At 32.6% G+C, this 11,557-nt stretch overlaps 1 pseudogene; it reads right to left on the reverse strand.

The window, feature by feature from the left end:
* Positions 1-8,899, reverse strand: part of LOC101413370 (ribose-phosphate pyrophosphokinase 1 pseudogene) — a 30,892-nt pseudogene extending 21,993 nt beyond the window's left edge.
* Positions 8,900-11,557: the final 2,658 nt, after the last annotated feature.

Below are 11,557 nucleotides of genomic sequence, written 5' to 3' on the forward strand. Positions count from 1 at the left end.
GACTGCAAATATTACCAGAAAAATTTAGATAGTGTACAGTTGGTATTGGTAAATTGATTAGAGTCATTTTCTATTTATAAAATACCCATTTGAAGTCAGTGCTGTTAATACTAAGATTACACAAGAGTTAGTGAATTTAATCAACCTGGAAAAACATAATCTTGAAATGGATATCTTTTACTCTATAATCAAACTAATTCTTGAAAATAGTTAATGAAAGTTTTGTTTGTATAGATGTGAATATTAAAGGAAAATGATTTTTTGTTGGTTGATTTGGTAAGTGGGAAATTAAATGGTTGAAGTAACAGGTATGTGAATGAATTTTTCAGCTGTAAATTTTATTAATGTAAATACAATTTGAATATTTGTGATGAAAATTTAGTGTCTAAATTGAGATGTGATATGAGTGCAAAATATACATATATTTTGAAGACTAAGTATGAAAAATGTAAATTTTCTCATTAATTGATATATATTTTACATGCTGAAGCATTAATATTTTGATATATTGGTTAAATATATTATTAATATTAACCCATTAAATTTTTTTTTACTTTTGGTTGAATGTGGCTGCTACACTTTAAATTACACTTGTGGCTCACATTGCATTTCTATTGGCTATCATTTGGTAGACTTTGTTATATCTAAAAACTTCAATCTCTATCATCTATTTTTTAGCAATCTGCTCTGGGAATGCACTCCCAACTGATATCTTTCACCTTACATAATTTTGTGTACCACTGCTACAATCCTTGGCATGCCTCTCACTCAAATATGTTGATCCATAATTGTCTCACTGCTTCTAGGTACTGTCTGTCTTAACTGCCGTTCCTATTTGGCACGCACAAAGACTGATACATTTTTTATCTTACACCAACAAATACCCAAATTCGTATCTCACTCTCTTTCTTCCCCTCACTCAGTGTCTCTGCCCCACTTCCCATTACCTTGCTGTAATAAGAAAATGAAAACCCTCAGTGCTATACCAGCATAACTGCTCCAAACAAGTTCCTGAATAAATGAGCATTGGTGGAAAACAGCATGACCTGGCTGACATATCTGCTTTGAAAATATTTCCTCAAAACTTTCTTCTGAGAGAGCTATTTCTTAATTCTCTCCTAGCAAACCCCAAATCCCAAGTCATCACTTCCAACTGATATTCTTATACACTCACACAAAAGATTTCATCAGACTGGAACCAATTCTTCTTCACTTAACTAAGGAAAAAATTACATCACCATTTCCACATGACATTAAGGTCCATGCCTTCACTATTCTTGTAGAACTTGTCTGCTCTCCCCTGTTTAAACATGTCATTTCTTTGGCTTATCCTCCATTTTATTAATCACTAAACTCCATTTTTTTTGTACTTCAAAGAAATGTCTGCACAAACTACCTTAATTTTCACAACTTGTATCCCTCAAGACACAACAAATTTATTTCTTTTTCTAGCATTCCACTGAAACTGCACATTCCAAAACTACTGCTTTCCTTTCCTATAATCAATTCTGGAACATATTTATAATATATTAATTAACATTCTCCTACTTCAAATTCTTTAATATCACAACTGTTTTGCCTCATCTATCAGGACAGATTAAATTATCTTTGCTGTATTCTCTTCTACAAAAACTCTAAAATCAGAGCATCTCTTAGCTTCATCCTGGGATTTGTTTTTTTTTTTTATAATTCTATAAGAAGTTTTTCATTGTTATTGCTTTAGATATTATCCTCATTCTGATAACTCGGAAATTTTACTTTGCAGCTCAAGTATTTGATTTTGGGTTGAGACGCTCATTTTCAATAATCTTATTACATATTCTCTTGGCTGTCTTACCAAGCTGTCAAACTTTAAATATCCATTAAGTACCCTCAATGTTTGCAAATGCATTCAGGTATACACACACATATTCCAAGGCCTTGAGTTCAACAATTAGTGTCAATCTATATCAGATACTAATGTCAGAAACCTAAACTGCTGTTGATCCTACTTCCAAAATACACCTCAGATCTGTCCACCAATTTGAAATTCAAATGACCTACATATTAATACAAACCTTCATCTTTTCTTGATAGACTACTGATTTAGTTCCATTCTTACTACACCAATCCTCACATACCAGAAGCTGAACTGAGCTTTTAAAAACAAAAATCATATCCTGGAATTATCTTTTTAAAATATTACCCAATGCCTATTATATATGAAAAGGAAACATTAAAAAAATTAAATAAAATGCTAACTAATATCCCAATATGAACAGGTTACTGCCTGTCAATATACCACATCTCTAGGCACTCTGGACCTAGAGAATTTTCCAAATGTAAAACTACTTAAAAGTATGTTGAATCAATCCTTTGGGTCTGAAGACAATGTTGCCTACCAAATAATAATACAAACATTATTATTACAGGATGGTTCTTAGAACAATGCTTGCCAAATTGGCATGGTAAGTCATGGTAATACGTGGAGTCTTATCACTGAAACATAAATGAGATACATTTTTAAGAATATCAGGTGCTCTTGCTGTAATTAGTATTGCAACTTTTTTCTTCCAATCAAATAATTGACAAATGTTTTTACCAAATTTGACGACATCAAAATCAAAATCTGTATAACAATCAAAATCAGAAACTAAAATGTGGAGAGAGGTGTCAGTACATTCATCCACATGTAACTTTTGACATTATATGCTTTGCAATGTTAATTAATGAGTACAAATTATAGGTTAGATATCATTTGACAGAAACACTCCTTCATATTTTCTTCTGCTACAACTCTTAAATAAGTTCATATGCTAAATGCAGAGATGGTTTCTCTAATATTCTTCCAATATGACTGAGGAAAATGTATAACTAACATTTTATTTTCAAAATGCAAGTTATAAGGTACAGGGCAAACGTTGAGCGCTTAATAAAATTTTGCTGAATCATTGACTGATTTCAACTTTAATGTTTTTTTGTTTCCATCAAATTACATTGCCAAACACAAAACAACAGATACTGGTCTACGTATTTCTCAAGTCAGCTATAATTAATGATGTATGCAATCCTAACAAAAGGGCATAATTTATTTACACCTTTTGATAAGAAATTATTATTGACGTAATGTCTTGGAGACAATAGCAAGTATAGCTTTTCTATTTTTAGTAGCATGCTGTGCCTCCTATTACCGGTGTGTCTTTGTCCATTCATCATAATTTTGTTTGTTCCCAGGAACAAATGTAGGTGCTGGGACTCTGGAGTCAATAAATAATGATACTCTTCATAGGAATCTTACAGGAAAACAATATAGTGATAAAAGAGTTTGAATAAAACATACTTTTACATAGTCAAATTTCAAAGTCACATGAAATAAATGAAAAACACAAATGTGTTTTACTCATTAGAATAATGATTTTAAGGCTATAGGTAGTGTTTTAACCTTGGGAGAGAGATTGTTTTAGATCTTTAAAACCTTCCCAATCATATTGTTTCATAGTTCCTATTTCAACAACTAATAAGAGAAATGTAATTTAGAACACATAAAATGTAAATGAATGAATACCTTACTACTCCCATAGCTTCCTTCTAAACTTATTTCACTATGGTTTATTTAGACAGACTCATTTGCAGGAAATCATTACTAGCAAAATTTTTTAAAACCCTAATAAATAGTCTGCTTTCTTGGCAAAATAAAACACACATTATGCAGCACACCACTCTGACATCCCAATTCAGTAGCAAACTATGCAGCATCTCTTTCTTATACAGCATTTTCTATTACCTTTTCCATCTGTTTATTTACATTGACACCATCTGTATACAATAATACAATAAAATACTAATACACCATCTTTAATGGACAAGAAAATATATTCAATATGTCTTTGTTGTATAATATTTTCTTTTCATGTTTGTTTAATGCCTAAAATATTTAACAATACATTTCAATTAATATTTCAATAGTATATAATTTATATAATAAACAAAATACATTATGAATTTATTGTATGAAAAGAGGGTAATTAAAAATTCCATACATAATACAAACCACAGAGCAGTTCTTTTTTTGGCCTAGGAAACCACATTCCTCTAGTAGACAGCTTATAGAATTTTACTCTGTAATCTGTCTATTTCAATCCCCTACATTTTATGTCATCTGCTTTGCCTCAGTGATGATAAATTTTATCTCATAGTTCACTGGGTAGAATTTTCATAAAAATTCATATGATCACTCACACCTTGGGCCTGTTTCATGGAGCTTAGAGAGGCCTATTGAAATCCATTCAAAGTTCAAGGCAAGATACATATTTAATAACAACCTACAAAGTGGATAAGAAAAGTCTTCTGGAGTTTTCAAAATGGTTATATAATGAAAGAAACAATAATAGAAATCTATTAGGAGAGCTACTTTTTAAAGTGGGATACAAGTATATACTAGTAGATAACTAATAAAATTAAGTATAAATTTGAAATGAATAAAATAATTCACCCTCTACCTCAGTGGAAGTCCTCTTGTAGAAGAAATCTTTCCCATACAAAAACAAAATAAATCAATAGCATCAATCTAATATAATTCTCCATATTTTTAAAATTTAAATTTTAATACCACTGCTTTCCAGATATGTAAGAAAAAGCCAGAAAGAGAAAAACCAAGACTTGTTAACAAATTGCTAGAAGATTGAAAAGAAGAATCAAAAAAGAAGAATAAAAAAGTATTTCTCTTACCTGAAGAGATTTTTGAAGTTAGTCTATAAAAATAAATAGGAGAAAGAGAAATCAGAAGGAGGGGGAGAAGGGTAATGATGTTGAGGAGGACAAGGAAAATATTAAATATTTATTATAAATAAAAATCATTATTTCCAGAAGTAAACATTCTGTTGAATGCTGTAGTATAAACATAAATGAATTTCTGTGGAATAGAACAAATTTATAGAAAATATTTGAGAAAATACATAAAATAAATGGAGTTCAAATGTTTAAATAATAGAGTATAAGAAAGGAACTGAAAAACCAAGGTGAGGCATGAGTGGGGAGAAAAAGAAAAACGTTTGAATAAAATCACTCAAAGCTAAGGAAAATATAAGGTCTTTTAAATGAAAGGGTTCACATTATTTCAAACAGTGTGAATGAAAGAGGATCCAACCAAGTCTCTTCAGATGAATTTCTATCTCAAAGAAACAAGGAAAAAACAATAGAGAATCTATAAAGGCAGTTTAGCCTCAGCATTTTAATGAGAAATCCTGGATACTAGAAGACATTTGGAAAAATCTTTATAATGAAGAGAGAACATTGCTTTTAACCTAGAATTCTATACTCTGACAAAATACGAGGGCAAACTAAGGACATTTTCAGCTGTGAATGACCTAGATGTGTATAAACTATAACTTCTTTTGCTGAGGAAATTTGGTTATGCACATCTGATTAAAAAAAGTTGGAAAAAATCAAGAATGAGTGAGAGTTGAAAAGTTGATATGGTAGATCTAAGACTAGAGTGTTACTAACTGTGCAAAAACGTTATCAAGCAAGCAGTCTAAAATAGAATAGAAGGAAAGTCAGTCTTTGTTGGAAAAACCTGTCTGGGCTAATAAATAGATTTATATTAAAAAGAATGAATAGGATGCATGAAGGAGTGTAATTATTAAAGTAAATTATCATTTTAACAAAAGAAGACACTTGAAACACTATAAAACCAATCAGCTACTATATAATGAATATGATCAAGATATGAAGTGGACTTCAATATCACACGTATGTTAAAATTAATAGGGAATAGAAAAATATTCTATAGACTTTGACAATGAGTATATTCTCATACAAATATCACAGGCACGTGACATTTTACACTGCTATGAGAAATATTTACATAGTCAAGAGAATTTAAATTTGAGGATCTACCAATATCATAAATAAACACCTAAATATAGTAAGAGTGAAAAATGCAAAGTTAAATCAATAGATGCATAGCTTGGATATGTAGAGTTGTGGTAAGCAATGTGGGTGGACATGTAGGGAAAATAATAGTCTCCTTTTGATGTGGGCTATGGGTGGGAGGTTCTTTGTCTCTTCAGAGATAAACTAAACTGTCCGTAACTTGTGGGTGTGAGACAGTAAGAGGCTGCAGTCCTGCCCTTGGTGACCAAGGCAAGGACTCCAGTCCCAGGAAACAGTTTAACAATGCAAGGTCTATAAACTTTAAGTATTCAGGGGAAATGCAAACCAGATATGCTAAAAGCTTATCTAGAATGTCTGAAGTCCATGCTAAAAGCTTACCTAAGATGTGGAAGATATATATGCTAATTCAAGCCTATTGAGAACTGAAACAAAAGGACCATTTAACCTTTCCTCTCTGTATGAAACTCGAAAGTCTTGTTTGGGGCTCAGGTTTGTAACAGGAAGTTTGCGAGTCTGGCCAGCCATTAATAAACCATTTTTCCTTCTAAAAATCATTCCTGAGTCCTGGCCTCTCTTTATACACAAATAATTGAACCTCTCTCAAATTCTACAACATTTCTGGGGGCTTGTCTGGTATTGCAAATGAAGGCCAGAGACAGTAGCATTTTGCTGTCCCTTCCAAATCCCTGAGGAAGTCGGGAGGACTCAGGTGAACCCCAAATCTGGGTGCCCCTGGATTAAATTTAATCCAGAAAAGATGTGGGCTCCACCAGAATTTTCCTGATGAAAATCGAGGGCAATGGAAGGTCTGAAGAGAAAGATTCTGGGAACAAAAAAGAACTCCAAACATGGAAGAAGGTAAGACTCCCCAGGTGAGCACAGTCTGGAAAACCCTAGCTCTAATTCCTAGGAAGGGGAGGCTGATCACCTCCCAAGAGACCCCTAGTAGCCCCAGAAAATTGGGGGGAAGCCATTCTCTCTAGGTCTGGAAAAAGGAGAAAAACCGGGAAAAAGCCTGGTGTTTTGGGTTTGTCTAACTGCATGATATACTGGTCTTATATCCACTGAAGGAGTGGAGGCTTGATTATAATAGGAAGGGTTGTTTATAGGTTCGAGTCCTAACATCCTGGAAATTGGTCTGGATGTTTTTTTAAAAATTGGTTACAGGAAAATGGATTGGCTTTTCTAGTGAAGCTTGGTCTGGGTGTAAAGTTAAACAGTGAAAAAAAAAAAAAGATCAGCTGGAACCTCTTGTTATGGTGCTGAATATTGAATGAATTTGCTTTATACCAGATGCTAGTGTTAAATATTCTCTCTAAAGTTTGTGATGGCTGCAGGGGCAGCCATGTTGGAAAAATATATATATAGAACTTGTGGGTCAGATTACTGACCTTTGTGCTTCTGTCTGTGTCAGCTTAGTGCTAGTGTTGGAGTTGTGTGGTTATGTAAAGTAGAATTTAGTAGAGCTGGATTATGAGGCAAAAGTGAGGAGTCTGGATGTTTGCAAAGTCTGGATATTTGTGCATGCTCTGCTGCCTCATCTCTGGTCTGCCCCTTTGCCAGGGCATGAAGGCCATCTGTGTCAGCACCTTGCACCCAGGTTTGTTGGGGCTGCCCCAGTCAGGGTGGCTGAGTTCCTAGAATGGGTGCTGAATTCGAGTTAAGTTCTGTCTGCTCATTTTGGCGGAAAGCTGGAAAGGGGGGAGTGGCTTGCCCCTTTCCAGTGAATCCACAACTTCTATTCATAAGCCATATTCCTATTTGATTGTTGTGCACCTGACTGCCTGGAATGGGGGGGGGGGGGAGTGAAGGGAATGAAAAGCAGAATCAAAATAAATGCAGTAAAGTTCCCTCCCTAGGGTGTCAAAGCCAAAATACATTTGCAATCTGCCCAGGTTCTTAGAAGGTATTGTGGTAACTTTAAATAAGCGAATGTGTTCTGTGAAGGTAAAATTTGTCTTAAATTTATAAATAATTATAAAAAGTTTAATGAAGCATTGTTTAAATTAAGGTACTTAAATGGCTAATTTCAAAAAGTCTTTATTAAACAAAACCTGAATTGATTATCCTACTAATAAAAGGTAATTTTATAACAGGAAAACTTGTTGGTGGCCAGCCTCCCCTGCCAACTTGCTTCTAAAAAACTGTTTCTGGTATTACATGCTACTAAGTATTTAAAGTGAAGAAAAGTTCATTATTTTAACAAGCTTGTTTAGTGTTAATGGCAATTATATGTTGTAAGAAGTTTGCCTGGTAACTTAGTACGTAGAATATATGGAATGTATTTTTATTGTTAAGGAAACAGGAGCTGATTTTGTCCTAAGATAAAATGATTGATTATTGGAAAGAGTAGAGTGTGGGACAAAACCAGAATGAATACTGAAAGTGCAGAAAGTTTGTGGAAGAAAATTTTTCTGATTAAAACTGAGTAAGATTTAATAAGTCTATATAAAGTTTTAAAGGGTTTAGTATCAAGTAGTATACTCATGCAAAGTTAAAATTTTGTTCTTTCTCAAAGTCTCTCAAGTCATTAGTCTCTTTTAGTAAAAGTTTCTTGAATAATCAATATACAAAGAAAATCTGTTTTATCAAAATAGCTTCTTGTGCTTTAACTTCATCATTTCCTCAGTGTTTAAAGAAGAGTCTTATCTTTTTTAAAAGAACATTATGTTCTAGAAATCAAATCCTGAAAAGTAGTTTTTTATTTCAAACTAACTGCAAGAGATTTGTTCTTTTACCTTAAAAGAAAAATTAAAGTAATAGTTAAGTTCATTTAATATGTTTTAAGTCAAATGAAAGGTGTTTAAAAGTGTTATAAAATTAACAGGTTTAAAAAAATTTAAAAAAAAAGTAGCTAAAAGTTAAAATCATTTATAAATGCATTTATATTATAAAACAGTGGAAAGATAATGACTAAAATTATAACTGGGTGAATTTAGCCTGAAAATATTATTGTAAGTGTAAATTCTAAACTAACCTTACCTTCATTTATGGTTACTTCGATCCTAGCCTCACCTCTTGCCATTGCCTATGGTTATTTCATAACAGCTCCTAGCCTACTGGTATTATTAACCCTGCTTTCTCTCATGAATCTATGTGTGGACTGAATTGCTGCCTGGTGAAATTCTTAGCCCTTAAGGTTAAACAACCACTGGAGTTTTATTATCTCCAAGGACCGGGGGGGAATAAAGGAAATCTCTTGCTTTAACTGTCAGTGTTCCTAAGAGTGGCAATTCATGAGAGACACCAGTCTGTCTCCCTGAAGTTTCAAGAATTGATCTTGTTGCTTATCAAAATTCTGCTAAATTCAAGGTAAAATATAAAGTTCTGAAACAGAGGAGAATTGTGTTAAAACATTGGGAACATTTTGTTTACAAGCCATTAGTTAAAAAAGAAAATTCTTGTATAAAACTTCATAGTCATAGTGTAAAACTGCACAGTCATAGTGCAAATTAAGAAAAGTTTCAGGAGTCTTTGAAATGTTTTGCAGTCATACTTATTTTGTAAAAAAAATAGAAGTTTTAAGTAACTAAAGTTATGTTTTTGTGTCAAACTATTCATGTCTGCCTATTTGCTCAAATTGTTGAAGTTAAATACAGTTATATAAGTAATATATATTTCTGAAACCCAAATTAAGCTAAACAGTATATAAAATAAAGCAAATTATAAGTAACATCAATGAGTTGTGTTTCTGTGTCTAACTCTACTTGTGTCTACCATTTGCTCTGTGTATGTCTTCACATATCAGGATGATAGTATCAAATTAACAAATGAGAATTCTTAAAAAAACTCTATTCAAATTGTTAAAAATTAAATATACAGTTATATATGTGAATAAATATTCTTGGAGCCCAAATTGGACTAAGCAGGATGAAAAAATCATATAAAAATCTGATTATAAAAACTATTGGGAAAGGGCTTCCTCTTTGCAAGAGCTTGAAGGCAAGACTAGGTGTGGCAGATTAAACCTATCTACTAGGCTAAGGAATTAAGAATCAGGATGCCCTGTCATTTCCCAGTTTAAACCTTTTGTCAACCATAAAATGTAGAAAAACAAAGATTAGTTTAGTTTTCACATAAAAGAAGAAAATATTGGTTAATGTAACCTGGCAGCCTACTGCCTCAGTCTCCAATTCCCGTGTTAAACAGCAACAAAGGAAACCAGTTTAAGCCAGTCCTATAGGCAATAAGAGATGCCCAAGAAAGAGCTATGCCAATACCAATTCAGGACTAAATTCCATTCCTTATTTGACAAAGAGGAGCAGGTAAAAACTAAAATGGTTGGAATGTGATAGAGGAAGTGGTTAAATCACAAACTTTTACACGGGAAAGTTAGATCTTCTCAGATAGGCTGTAACTTCTGAAGTATCCAATCTATAGAGAAACAGATGAAAAGCTCATGTGCTAAGCTTAGGGGTATAAACTGTGTCATTTTCCTTTGTTTGGGGTGTCAGCCATGTTTTCTGGTTGTGTGCCCCTTCTTGCAAGATTTAGAATAAATTCTTTTCTTCTCCACAATCAGGTGAGCCTTATTTTCTTCCAAAAAATTTCTTTCCAACAAAAATAAAGGTAATTAGTGGCTCTATTGACAAATTTCAGTAAGTAAAGTCCATAAAAACTATGGAGAGATCTTTCAGGGATTATGATTAAATGAATTAAATAATTGTGTAATGTGTTTTGAAACCTGGTAGTCAATGTGCTTTTAAAAAAAATTATTCATTTTCATAACTTAAACAAAAGAAAAGTTCTAGCTTCCTGTAAGGAAACAAGAGAACATTCCTTGCATAATCTATAATGGTTTCAATTTTATTTAACTTGAGTGTAATCTCCCATAGTTAACTTATAAACTAAATTAACATTATATGTACAAAATCTTTAAAGTAATGGAAACTGTAAGTTCACATTGGTAAAATTAGGCTAATAGAAAAAGAATGTAGATATGCTCTCTTAAACAAATAAAGTAAATTTCTTTGGTTGGTAATTGTAATTTAATAAGTTTATTTAAACATGAGGTGGCTAGTCAATATGGTTATAGCCAATTATAAAGAGTTTGAAAATACTTAAATAGTTCTAGAAGTCATTGTTAACTAAAAACTTGGATTGGTATTGGTTGCAAAAAAATAACTTGGTGGTAATAAAACCTGTCTGAAGGCCACCGCAAGGTGCATATTTAAGTAAATGGTAATAAAAAGTTATCTTGATTCTATTGAGAATCTTCTGTTTTCATTTTAACAATGAAAAATAATTTTTTCCCTCTATTACTAAAGAAAAGTACCTACTGTTATCTTCATAGTAAAACTGTGTAAGTAAACAGTCATTTAATATATGATGTGTTGTATTAAATTGTTTAAAATACATATAAAAACAAGGAATAAACTTTAACATTGTCAAACTCTTTTGTGCATTCACACCAGGCCTTGAATACATTACAGGTTGCCTCTCCATGTGAGTTATTGGCTAGGTTGGTCACTGATTCCTCAATTAAAAATATTTGCTTTATCAGTCTCTGGTTCTGCTCCTTAAGTCGATGGAAACTACATTGTAGTTTCAAGCTCCTGCAGCAGCCAATGATGACTCAGTACAGCCAAGTGTACAATGGATATCGCCTCCAGACTGGCACTGTTTCATAGTGCCAGAGAGCACTAGGCACCAAGCTAGTAGAATACTGGAAAATTTCTCTAGG

The sequence above is a fragment of the Dasypus novemcinctus genome, chromosome 15 (assembly GCF_030445035.2).
Source record: "Dasypus novemcinctus isolate mDasNov1 chromosome 15, mDasNov1.1.hap2, whole genome shotgun sequence".
In the NCBI taxonomy this organism is placed as follows: domain Eukaryota; kingdom Metazoa; phylum Chordata; class Mammalia; order Cingulata; family Dasypodidae; genus Dasypus; species Dasypus novemcinctus.